This window comes from Accipiter gentilis, chromosome 28, assembly GCF_929443795.1.
Source record: "Accipiter gentilis chromosome 28, bAccGen1.1, whole genome shotgun sequence".
In the NCBI taxonomy this organism is placed as follows: Eukaryota; Metazoa; Chordata; class Aves; order Accipitriformes; family Accipitridae; genus Astur; species Astur gentilis.
In genome coordinates this window covers 20566295-20578352 of record NC_064907.1, presented here as the reverse complement: position 1 = coordinate 20578352, position 12058 = coordinate 20566295, and the positions used below count along the sequence as shown (strand labels likewise).

Below are 12058 nucleotides of genomic sequence, written 5' to 3'. Positions count from 1 at the left end.
CCTTCTCCCTGTTGCTTTCGGTTGAATAGCCAGAGGGGTATTCAATTTTTAAAAATCCAGAAAAAAAGTGCTGGTTTCAACTTCAGGAGCCCACAAATCCATGGGGCACCACTGGCCACTTGATGCTTCAACTCAGATCCAGGCATTTCTGCACTGTGTCAACTCATCTCCGGCACCCGCATCTCTCTGCGCGATGGGTCTTCTGTTGCGGCTCCACACCACAGCTCATCGAAACAGGGCTCTCAAGAAGGATTTCTGAACTAAGCCAGACTTCGGTCGCTGTTAATCAACCGTACGTGCCAAAAGCAATCACTGTGATTTCCTCCAAGACCCAAGGTGATGTCTCTTGGATAGATTTTGGACGCCTGCGGAAGTCTGGAGAAAAAGGGACTGACTATACTGAAATGTTTTTCATAACCTGGAAATGTCTAGAGCTGCACAGAAAGGGGCCAGATACGATTCCATCAGTAAAACAACTTTTTCCCAGCATACAAGGTTTGAAGGGAGACAAGAATTTTGCAGACATTTTTTACGTGGAGGAGGGTTGAAATGATTCACCTCCACTTTCTGGATTTTGTTTTAACCAGGGAAACTTTCTTCTTTTCATCCCCCGTCTTTTGCATAAAACATTAAGTTTATGATGTGTACATGGATATATCTAATATTTTAGTCCTGTTACGATGGATAATTTTCACTGGAGCTGTTCATACCAAGGGCTCCTTCAGTCAGCAAATGTACGAACATACACTCAAAAGGAGAAAAAAAAGTAAACAAAATTGGCTTGTTGGGAACAAACCCACAAGTTTGGGGGCAATTTGGGGGCAGTTGTATCGACTGCTCCTTGCTGCTGGTCCAATCTCTCACTTTTGGTGTAGAAACCAGACTCCTAAAATGGATTCACTGCACGATAGAAACGCTGGAGAGGTGCATGATAGATTCGCACAGGGCAAGGAAACTGCTCATTCGTTTTAAAGCAGCTGAAGATCAGACCCTGCTGAGCACACAGCAATTTCTGGAAGTAAAGCAGAGATTACTTTTGGAGCTTTTCAACTCTTCAGCCTCCAAACTGGCTGTTGGACGATCCAGTCATTAATAAATCCCCTACCACAATGGTTCTTGGAGATAAAAATACACATATTTAAGCAATGACTCCAGTGGAAATTAAGCGAATGGGCAAATAGATGGATCCAAGAACAACAAAACGGCTGCAAAACTGGATTGACAAGAATGATCATCTTCATTTTTACCCAAAATCCTGCCAAGTGACATCAGTGAAGAGCCGCTCTTCTAGCCACTTCCATGCTTTTCTCAACTGCTGCGACTATGTGACGTTACAAACTGCCATGTGCTTCGTGCACACACTGGAATACGCTGGGTTTTCCCCACTTAAACTTCCACTTCTCACCATTCTTGTCGCCTTAAGACCTATTCCCTTGCTGCTGCCTCCCACAACCCTGCGGTGCGGAGAAGGGGGAATGGCACAAGCCTGCCTGGGGATTTGGTTTTGCAAAAAACCACCAGCCCTAGGCAGCAGCAATCGAAGGGACGGGCAATGCCAAGGGTTTTAACGCAAGGGTTGGACTTCAAAACTTTTCCCACCAACTCCACAGGAGCTGTGCTGCCAATACACGAGAAGGTGCTACAAACCAGAGCCAAATTCTGATTTACTCCCAGCTGCCAACCCAAATTCAAAATCAAAATGAAACCAAATATCTCAAAACAGTCCAGAGAGCCGAATAAGACAAACAGAGATCTGCTCCATACACCCCACGCACAAGAGTTTGTGTCAGGTTGTGAGCCAATAGAAGTCAGCATTTGCAAAAAAAAAAAAAAAAAAAAAAAAAGAAAAAAAGAAAAAATATGTGTGTGTGTATACATATATATAACCATGCTGCCCTTTTGTCCTCCATGTTTTATGCACTTCATGTTTTATGCCCCAAGGATGCTGTGATCATGAGATAAGCAGAGAAACAACAACTGTCTTCTCACAAGCAACCCTCAGCTTGAAACATGGGATAACCCCAAGGGCGTGCATAGAGACGTCAATTCAAGCTGACAGTTTACAGCCTAAAAAGCTTCTTGTGCATCTTGTAGAAAACTATCTCTTGAAATAAAGTGGGAAAAATTCCCACCCATTATAAATAGTGCCAACGACCGCAGCAGAGCCTGCCTGGGACGCCCAAGCTGATGGGAATGTGTCAAGGGATCATTCAACAGATGGAGACCAATGCAGGAAAACCAAAATGTTCTGTGTAAATGGGTACAACACGCCCAGACCCGTGTTTTCCTTTCTCCCCTCCAAGTGCCAAGTTATGTTATCAGTGGAGGCAGGAACAGGGACGAGGCTCTTTTCACATTTAGGATCTAGGCCAACCCGCAAGACGGGCTGTTTGGGTCAGGTCTGTGTCCACACACATGACGTGCATCAGGCAACATCAGCTGGTTTCACCAACCTTGGGATGCTCTGTGTGTGCAAAAGCCACAGAGAAGTCTTCTTTTGAAGACTAAAAAGCCTAAAACAAGACAACCCTGCCCAGGCTTAGGGATGGGACATCTAACCATATGGTCAGTCCAGCCTCTGCACTATTTCCAGCTCTCCTTTCAAACAGGTCGGCTGTAATACAGAGGCTTTTTCTGGTTTATTAAGACTGCTTCCCTAGTTCGCTTGCAGATCTCTGATTAGAAATTCAATTGCAAAGCGAGACAGTTTCTTTGTCTCTTTCCTGGCTCTCTGAAATGCAAAATAATAGCATCTGGAGAGAATCACTCAGCAGGTCTGCACACATCCCTTTGCCATCTCCTCCTTGGAGGCACACAGATAACTCCCATCATTGTTAAAGGGGAGCTGCCTAAGCCCAATTACAATGCACTCCAAGCCAAAACCATTGCAGAAGGGAGCTCTGAAACCCAAATCCCAGCCCGAAGCCACCTCCTTACCCCCAAGGGATTGATTATAAGCTCAGGTTTGCTTCCTGGCACTCAGAAATTGCTCTTCCCACTTAGCTCCCAGCGGGAGCACGGAACAGCAAATCCCTGTCTCCGTACACACCTCAAGGTCTGCTCCATTGCTCCAAAATACAACATTTACACACCGTTTCATGTGTGACCATTTATCTCCCACCAGCTCAAAACAAAAAACAGCAGAAACCAAGCAAGATCCTGCTTGCCAGAAAAATCAGGCAGCTTTACAAATGTGGAAGTCAAAGCAAAGCAGCCTGTACCAATCCCTGGTTTTTGTACTGCTTATAATGGGACTGCTGATAGACATGCAAAGAGCTGCCTGCCCACCACTTAGGTTTATTATTATTTTTATTCTGCTGTCCCTTGAGGGATGCAGTCACTGCTTGGCCCAGCTGAACACACCGCATCTGCCAAAGGGTAGTGACCTGGGATAGGAGTATCTGCTATTTGCTGCTTATTTCCGTAGGGCTCATGGGTGCTTTGGGGTTTTTTTTCCAGCTTACTGTGTCCTAGTCAGAGCCTTCCTGTGAGATCACACAACCAAAGTGCCCAGCCCAAGAGCTCCTAGCTTTTGCTTACCATTAAAATAATGGTAAGCAGTTGCAGCCCCCTGGAGATGGGACAGTGAGTCCCAAGAGCAGCTGAGGATGAGAGATGACTCTCGGGTGTCTCTGCCCTTAAACTTTCCATCCCAGACATAAAAGGCTCCTGATTCTGTGCAATACGATACAGTTGGGGCCAGGAGGGGAGTGAGGGGACGAGATGGGCTGCAACGTACGTCTGGGGTTTGGTATTTGGTGTGGGGGGCAGCTGATAGGAGCTTTGTGTGAAGTTCTTCCCATAGTAGCATCTCTACAGAGAAAAAGTCCAACCCTCCTCCCCAAAAGGGTCTCTCTCTGATCATCGGGTTTGTCAAAATGGATTTTCATAAATAAATGTTCCTTTTGTGAGACCATGTTGCAACCGGTTAATTAGCCTGCAACGATGGGAGGTGGCAACTGGTGGCTTGGTGGGAGAGGGAGGAGAAGTGGTAAAAGGCGGCAAAGGCAAAACTAGATGAAAAGAGGGGTGAAAGGCAGGTGGTGGGTTTGGGGGGACCTTTGGTAAGAGGTAGGTTCTCTGAAATTTCACCACTGCAGCAAGAAAAAGGATAACCCTCAAAACTCAGCAACACAGCCACACATCACCAATTCCCAAAGCACAGGAAAGGCTCGAATCGCTCCTCGAACGCAGGGAGGACTTACAGCTGCTCGCTTCTCCACACGGGGCCGAAGCAGTCGTGTGACTCGAGGATCGTGCATCAGCGCCGGCATTTCCACCTATTCAGCTGGCTGCGAGGCAGAGCAATTCCCTTGATGAAGCAGCTAACACTTGGCTCCTCTTTCGGGTTTGCACTTACCAAATCCAACTGCTCCGCTGGGGCAGGCACTGGGACAGCACAATCCTTGGCCTCACCACCCTGATGGGAGAGAGAGTGTGAACGTGAGGAGCAACGAGCCATGCTTCACCTCCCAAGCAAAGCCCCCAACCCAGCCAGCCCTTGCAGTCAGCTCCAGCCCACTGTAATTTGTGGTTCTAATTAGAGGAGCTTTGGTGAGGCACAGCTGATTGGCATGGCTTGCCAAAAGCCCTGTCCCATGTGCCTATTAAGCTCTTGTTATTTATTTTCATGGGTTATTTTATCATGCAAAGGGGAGAGAAGGAATAAACAGTGTCACACACCGCTGCTGTGCCATGCTTTGTGCAGGCATCTGCTTCCAGCCAAGCCTCCCCACAGCAGAAACTAGGGAGCAGATCCCACTTTACAGCAGGATTCAGCAAGTCAAATCCAAACAAGGGGTCATTTTATTTATCAGCATCAATGCATCATCTTTCCCAGAAGGGTTCGTACCTGTTCCTAAATGCACCTGCACACACACACTATATAAAAGCAATGAGAATGTGCTTATTGGTTATAAAAAATACTCATCAGCCACAGCAATCTGCTGCAGAAATAGTACGGGGCAATCCAAATTCCTCATGCCCCGGTTCATTTCGGTTCGCACATTTCCTCCATCTGTAATCCAATATGAAAACCCCCAAAATCAAGAGCTACGTGGTGGGTTTGGGTCAGGGTTGAGGCTCTGGGGAGAATTTAAGGTGATTGTTTTACAAAGGAGGAGAGGGACAGAGAAAGGGATTATTCCCTGCATTTGCAGCCTGGCGAAGTACTGTGGAGCTCTTCTCTAACTAGCAGCAGCATCCTTCCCTAGCTGAGGCCTTTGCCACTCATTACATTCATTGTACCCTCACACAGCAAGCAAGACGCATTCGCAGAGTTGCTACCGTTCCCACTAAACCCACCGGTGTCACTCACAGGGCAAAACCCGGTTCTGCGTCTGGTTAAGGCAAGACACACCAGGTGAAAGCAGGACCAAGCAGGAGAACACTAAAGGTGACACCCAAAGAGCAAAGCCTTTTCAGCACCTGCGCCGTTGTGTCTTTAAATAGCTGCTCTCAGCCATCACGGCAAGTTTTGCAGACTTCAGTGAACCCATCAATTTGATTATCTGCTATGGCAAAGACACAAGTTCAACTTAATTAACATTTATGGCTTCCACAGTGTTTTGCATAAATGTTTGCTTAATACACAAGTCAAAAATATCCCCAGAAAATGAAAATTAAAGATAGTTAATTGCTTGCAGCTATGCACCCGTGTGTAAACTGGGGTTTCCATAGCACCAAATGGTCTGTCAGATCATTATGACAAAGTTAGAGCTTAAAGAGAAACAACTTGAGTTTAAAACATACAGAGGAAACTGGATTCTTCATGCTCTTCATTTGACTTCATGAGCTCCCCACTTCAATTTCTGCGCAGATTGCAGCAGATTTTGGTTTCCCCAACACAAATAGATACTTGGTGGAGAATTACAGACAGCGCTTCACTGTCCCCTGGTTGTTTAGACGAGCAATTACTTTTTATTACTGAACTAAATGAATCAAGCAGTAGCTAATGAAAGATTTGAGAACCCGCAACAGTGATTCAAAAATCAACCCAACCCGGTTGCAAGTGTGAAATGAGGATTAAGTGCAGCTTTCATATTCTTGGTGCCAAGTAACCACGTCAACAGGACTTTCCTTCACGTCACCAAGATGCAAATACCTGAGAAGCTCCTAAGGAAAGGAAAGGGAGTAGGTGAGAGTGATGATTGCTTAAACAGGATGCTCAAGTGTGGACACATCTGTAATGGGCTTGATTAAAAGTCAAATATTATTAATTTGAGCAATTTGATGGGCAGGGAAGTGCGTCACAGAAGGGTCTAGGAAATCCCAGTGTGACCCGTGCTCCCACTACACAAGATCAAGGCTTCATCCTGGAAGATGTCCCAGTACCGAGATCCCAACCAGGACAAGCTTCCTGTGGGCTGTAAGTCAGGCAATTATAAGCCTCCCAACAAGAATATTCTGGTTACAGAAGACCAAGATGTCAAGAAGACATACAGGCCCTTCCTGAAGCCGCAGTCATTCTGAATAGCAGCATTTCAGGCTCAGAAGAGCATTACCATGCAAAGCACCTCCAAAAACATTATTCTTGTTATTGCAAAGCAGATTGTGCCGTCCAGGTTGATTAAAAAGGTTTCAGGGAGATAATGAGAGCAATTTTCAGCGGAGGCAAAAGAAGAAAGAGGGAAAAGGAGGGTCGTTCTGAACCTCTCTGCTTTCTGCAGAGGCACGCAGCCGTGGTATCGCAACAGCAGATAATATCTGTATTGAGGAACGCGTAGCTGATTATTACAAGCTGTTCACCATCCAAAAGCTTCTCTGATGCATGGCATAATCAAACGGCTGCGAATTTGCATTTAAATTGAGGAATTTAGTAATCCATAGCCCAAAGAGGAGCAGGCCTCCTTGGGTGACACTTCTGGTATCTCACAGCCTTCATAGAGGAAGACAAAAGTCATGCGTGACTTCAAAGCACCCCCCAAAGCCTGTCCTGCCACCCTTTACCAAGATATGCATCTCCAAAAGATGTGATTGATACCCATGCCCCAACTGTGCTGCAGCAATAACCCTCCAGGAAGCAGAGTCCCTATTAGATGGGTTTGCGTTAAGATTTTTGTCTTGCAGCACTAATGTTGTCAGCATTACAACCTGTCCCACCACAAACACACCCCACCCCACCCCCTCTCCGTTGTTCGACACCCAGACAGAAGTGGCAGACACTACCCACACCGGGATTTGATCAGCAGCACGAAAAAAAGGCCACAAAACTGGTGGCAGAGGCACACTGGGCACATTTCCAGGGACTTCTGAGTCACTCAGCATGCCCAAGGGATGGAGCATGCAGAGGATGGAGACAAAGTCCTCCAGAGCAGCTCTGGTGTGAGATGCTTTCTCAAGATCTGTCAGCAAAATCCTCCCCAAGGACTTCACCCATGCTCTGTGAAGCGTGGTGAAGCAAGCTGTCCTGCTTTGCAAACTGTCTTCCTTTCCTCCCCACACAGGGCACCTGCAGCACCCTCAGAGGGATCAGCACCTCCGAAAACACCAGTCCGGTTGGCAGCTGTGCAAGGACTCCAAGCCTAAGGTCCCACCGATTTCCCCTGGGATGTGGGGAATCACTGAGTTTGCCCTCTTGGATTCAGGTCCTGTGTGTGTACACCAGTCCCACTCTCCTCTCCCCCATGCAGACAGAGCCACAGGAACTTGGCTCTGCTGGGAGCTCCTCATTCACAAACACCAACCTAGTTTGAAATGATGGTTTCAAACTGCTTACAAAATAAATTCAACTGAATTAACAAGTCACCAACCCAGCCAGTCCATCTAGCATCTCTGCAGCAAGTTCCTGCAGTCAGAAACAAGTCCCGGTGTAATTCTCGGGGGTTGCAGCCTGGCGGTTGCATTCGGACCAGCCTGCCCATTTTTTATCCCTTCACTTGTAAGGGAAAGTTGCCAAGAACAACGTGAGACATTGCGTGGGCACAGCCAGACCAAAGCTGGGGAGAAGCACAGCCTCATTTTGCTGTTGCCGGCCCCAACAGCTTGAGAAGATTTACAGCTCATCACATCCTTCATCTGCTTTCAACCCCACAATCTTATCTTGATTGCTCCACGGGGACCTTGAGGACTTTTCCTCGGCTGGAAGTGCAAGCCTGCACTGTGACCATGCTACCAATGATTTGTACATCCCTGCACTTGAGGAGTTAATTTTATATTTGAGTTCGCAGCCATTACTAGGTCTGTGAAATCCTGGATTTTATAGTCCAAGTGCTTCACTTGGCAATAAAACACAAGAAATGATGGCACAAAAGGTCAGATCATCACTGCTCATTGCAAACAATCCAGGCACCTGCAAAGGGAGAAGTCAGTGGGGCCATCCTGAGCTCTGAAACCCTGTGGGATGGTCCTTTGCATGCAAGCCTCCTCCAGGGCCTCCCCGCTCAGAGCCACACTAAGGGGAAAAAAAAAAAAATATCCAAGCGGTGTTAGTGCAATCTGTGTTATAGCCTTTGCAGACATAGCACTGAGCCAGGGTGTGAGAAGGCTGCTCGGGAATGGGCCTTCCTAATAAGACCTTAGGGAAATCAAACCATTTACCTCTTCTGAGGTTTCAACCTCTTCCTTGTGCCCTGAGGTACAAGCATGACCAAAAGTAGCTCTGCAGCAATAAAAAGCAAGGCTGAAAGCAGACAGCACGCTCTGGAAGGAAAAATCAGACAGAGAGGCTGACCCTAGGGTGTCTGTCTGCAAAAAGGATCTGCACTGAACACCAAAACCAAGCCCCCTCCTAGCCCCTGTCAGCAGCTGAGCAGGTATTAAATTGCCTTTTATTATTGAGATGAGCTACAGTTGTTTGCGTAAGAATAGTACCAGTGGGTTAATAAATGCTCCTGTATCGTCTGCTCCAGCACATGGAAATTACCAGATAATCTTTAGTTTACACGTCATTTATAGAGGGGTGCACCATTTCAACAAGAGGAGACCCCTCTTGTGTGGCATCAACAGTTTCAGGCACTGCAGTAGGGCCCCCGGATGCTTGGGGACATGCGTACATGCAGAAATGCCCCAGACCCACACAAAAACCAAACCTCCAGCAGCCCCATCGCAGTGGGCGAGCGCCCAACAATTCAAGCTGTCTGATGCTCGCGGGGGGACGGGGTGCAGAGGTCCCAGTAACCCCAGAAGGCTGAGAGTTTGACAGTCCCCACCTCTATTTTTAGCCTTGCAGCTGGGGAAGATCCCTGTTGCTACGCTACGCATGTTGTGGGTCCGGAGCGGTCAGCGCATCCCACCCCCAGGACCTCCTAAGCAGCTCCACAGTCCCATGGATGTGACTGACAAGGTTTCAAGTCAGTCACGGCAGCTGCGGCAGTCACGCAGGACCACTCCCCCCCTTCCTACTCTTCTCCCAAACTTCCCACTCCCCTCCAGCACTTGCTTGCAGCCGAGACCTCCTCCGTGTTCAGTGTCACCCCAAAACTCCCCACAGCCCTGGCAATGCACAGGCAGGCAGGTGGAAAAGTACCAGGAGCGCAGCAGGCAGCAGTTGCTGCCTGGTGGGCAGACAGCCGGCTTTCCATCCTAAGTCATTCTTCCCAGCTCCCAAAGCAAACCTTAAATGAGCCTCCAGCATTCCCTCCAAGAGCAGGAGAATCCCAGCATGCCTCCGTCTGCCGGGGGATTTTCGGGAACGCATCCTCCAGCAAACACCCACTGGCAGGTCTGAGTTGTAAATCAAGTTTCCCAAAGTCTTGCCAGTGATTTATTAGTTGGGGAGCTGACCGAAGGGGGAGCAGCCATTTGTAAAAGCTCATGTCACCAAATGATACATTCTCTTAATTTCCAGTTAAATACAGAGCATGAATATTTCTGTTCTTGCCAGCATCACTAATGGCTGGGAATAATCAAATGCTCCACACATTGCTACTACCACAGCAGGAGTAATTTATTTGGACATTATAAACCTTCATAGCTCCTTCAGCCTCCTTCATTTCAGATGTATAGCTGGAGATATTGATTTGTTTACGACATCCATTAAAGGCTTTGTTATGAGGCTTTTGCTCACAGGAAGACACATCACAAAGCATAACCTGGGTTTTACAGCTTCTCCTTTTTAGTCTGGCCCAACTGGAGCAGCTGAGGGAAGGGGCCAGACCTCTGTGCTCAGACCCCGAGTTATTTGGGGACAAAAAAAAGTCCTACAGGGTTTTTGCACACCACCCCACCACCACCCCCCCAAGTCACTTAGTCCCTCGTGGCTTTTAGAAGTGCCCTGGGCCTCCAAGGTCCTTGAGTTGTGCTTACGAGTAGATGCCAGTCTCCAGAAGTGTATTCTTTCGCCATTTTTGGGGTGCCTGGAGTCAGTGCGGGAACTAGCTGATGGCACAGCGATCCGTTGACCGCTCTGTGAGGGGTGCAGGGGGACTGCTGCCAGGCTTGGCCCGGCAGGGAACACAGCATCTTGAGGAATGTAGCTGAAATCAAGCCACATCTTTTCCTCCTGCTCCATCCAGTGGTTCAGGCTGGAAGAACACTTTGCAGTCTGGAAGAACTCAGATGTCAAACTGCAGCAACATCGCAGTCCCCAGTACCTAAATCCCCCAAGAAGGATTGGGGCAGCTGCTGCTTCACCCTCCTGAGGGGGACGACGGCTAGGAATGCTGGCCTGGTAGGGCTGGAAAAGCTTCTGGTCCAGGTGGTGGCACTGGAGAAGCAGCTGCTCTTCCCATCAGCCATAGGGTCAGGATGATGGTGGAGGCAGGCGCATGTCCAGGCCATCCAACTTTCTGCTAACACTTCTACAGTGCAGGACATGCTACAAAAATAAAAGACGCAGCTTTATTTCCCCCATCATGCAGCCTTGCCTCAGGCACATAGCTCAGCCCTCAGACCAGACTGTTCTCCATACTAAACCAAGGAGCCCATTTCCTCTGCCCACAGCCCAGGCACTGTCCCGCAGGCAGGACTGCTGGAATCAGGCACGCCAGGCCATGGCTTTGCTGGGAAAAGGAAATTTGAGGAGCAACAGCTTTCCCCAGCAAACATTTCCTGCTAGTAAGTGCAGGGAAACCAAAGCACTACAGAAAACCTAGCTTCATCTTCTGAGAACTAGGGACACAGGTGAAAAGCTGAGGTGGAGATATGAGGGAGCCTTCCTGTCTTCACGGGGTCCTGCACACAAATGCACACTGCCTTGGGTCAGACCAAGAGCAGAAGGGATTGATTTTAGGAAGCGCTACTGGCTCCTCACTTACCAGTCTCTGCCTCCAGCACGGAACATCCTTCCTGGGCCAGACCGGGAGGAAGAATGCTGTATTGGGCAGGATGGAGGACTCCAGATCTGAAACCAGGGGAGATACCTTGAGCCATCTGCTAGCCCCCACCATATAGGGCTGACATCTGAGCTGCTGGATGCTGCCCAGCCTGAGACTGTAAAGCCTGAAGACCCCCTGCCAACCCTCTAATGTACCCAGAAACCCACAAAATGCTGGGGAGGGCTTCAGGGCACACCGAGGGCTTATAGGACACAACAAAAAACACCTGGAGGGCCATGGGGCGGGCAGAAACAAACACGGGGGGCTCTGGAGAACATGAAACGGAGCACAGAGCGGTTGAAGGACTGCCAGAAGGCACCTGGAGTGCTCTGGGAGGCCTACAGAGCAAACTGAAGGGTCAGGCAGACAGCCCCGGGGACACTTCCACACAGATAAGGGCTCTGGGGGACAACGAGAAACAAACGGAGGCCTCCGGGGGGGAAGGGGGGGGGGAACAAGAGTGAGGCACAGAGGAGCCAATGATCGTGGGGACCAGTGAAAGCCAGAGAGCAGCTGGGGGTGAGGGCGGTCAGTACCTAAGCAGGCCGGTTCTGGCGACTCTTCTTCCGCCGAGATGGGCTTTACCAGCGGCTAACCGCTGCTCCGCCGCTGCGAGAGGGGCCCGGGCGCCACCACCACCGGCGGACAGCACCCTTCAGAGCGCAAACCTGGGCCAGCAAGGCGGTAAAGCGACTGGCCCGCGGGTAGCCGAGCCCTGACAGGAGCAGCAGTCAGCACGACCTCCCGCACCGGCGTCCGGCGGCGGACTGAGGCACCGCGCCCCGCCCCCGCCGCAGCCGTTG

At 49.2% G+C, this 12058-nt stretch overlaps 1 long non-coding RNA gene across 1 annotated transcript; it reads right to left on the bottom strand.

Moving 5' to 3' along the window:
• Positions 1-9214: 9214 nt before the first annotated feature.
• On the bottom strand, positions 9215-12007 carry LOC126051743 (uncharacterized). Its single transcript, XR_007509860.1, has 3 exons — positions 11792-12007; positions 11196-11281; positions 9215-10756 (listed from the first exon to the last, which is right to left on the bottom strand). It is a non-coding gene; the product is annotated as an uncharacterized LOC126051743 (long non-coding RNA).
• Between the last annotated feature and the right edge of the window lie 51 nt (positions 12008-12058).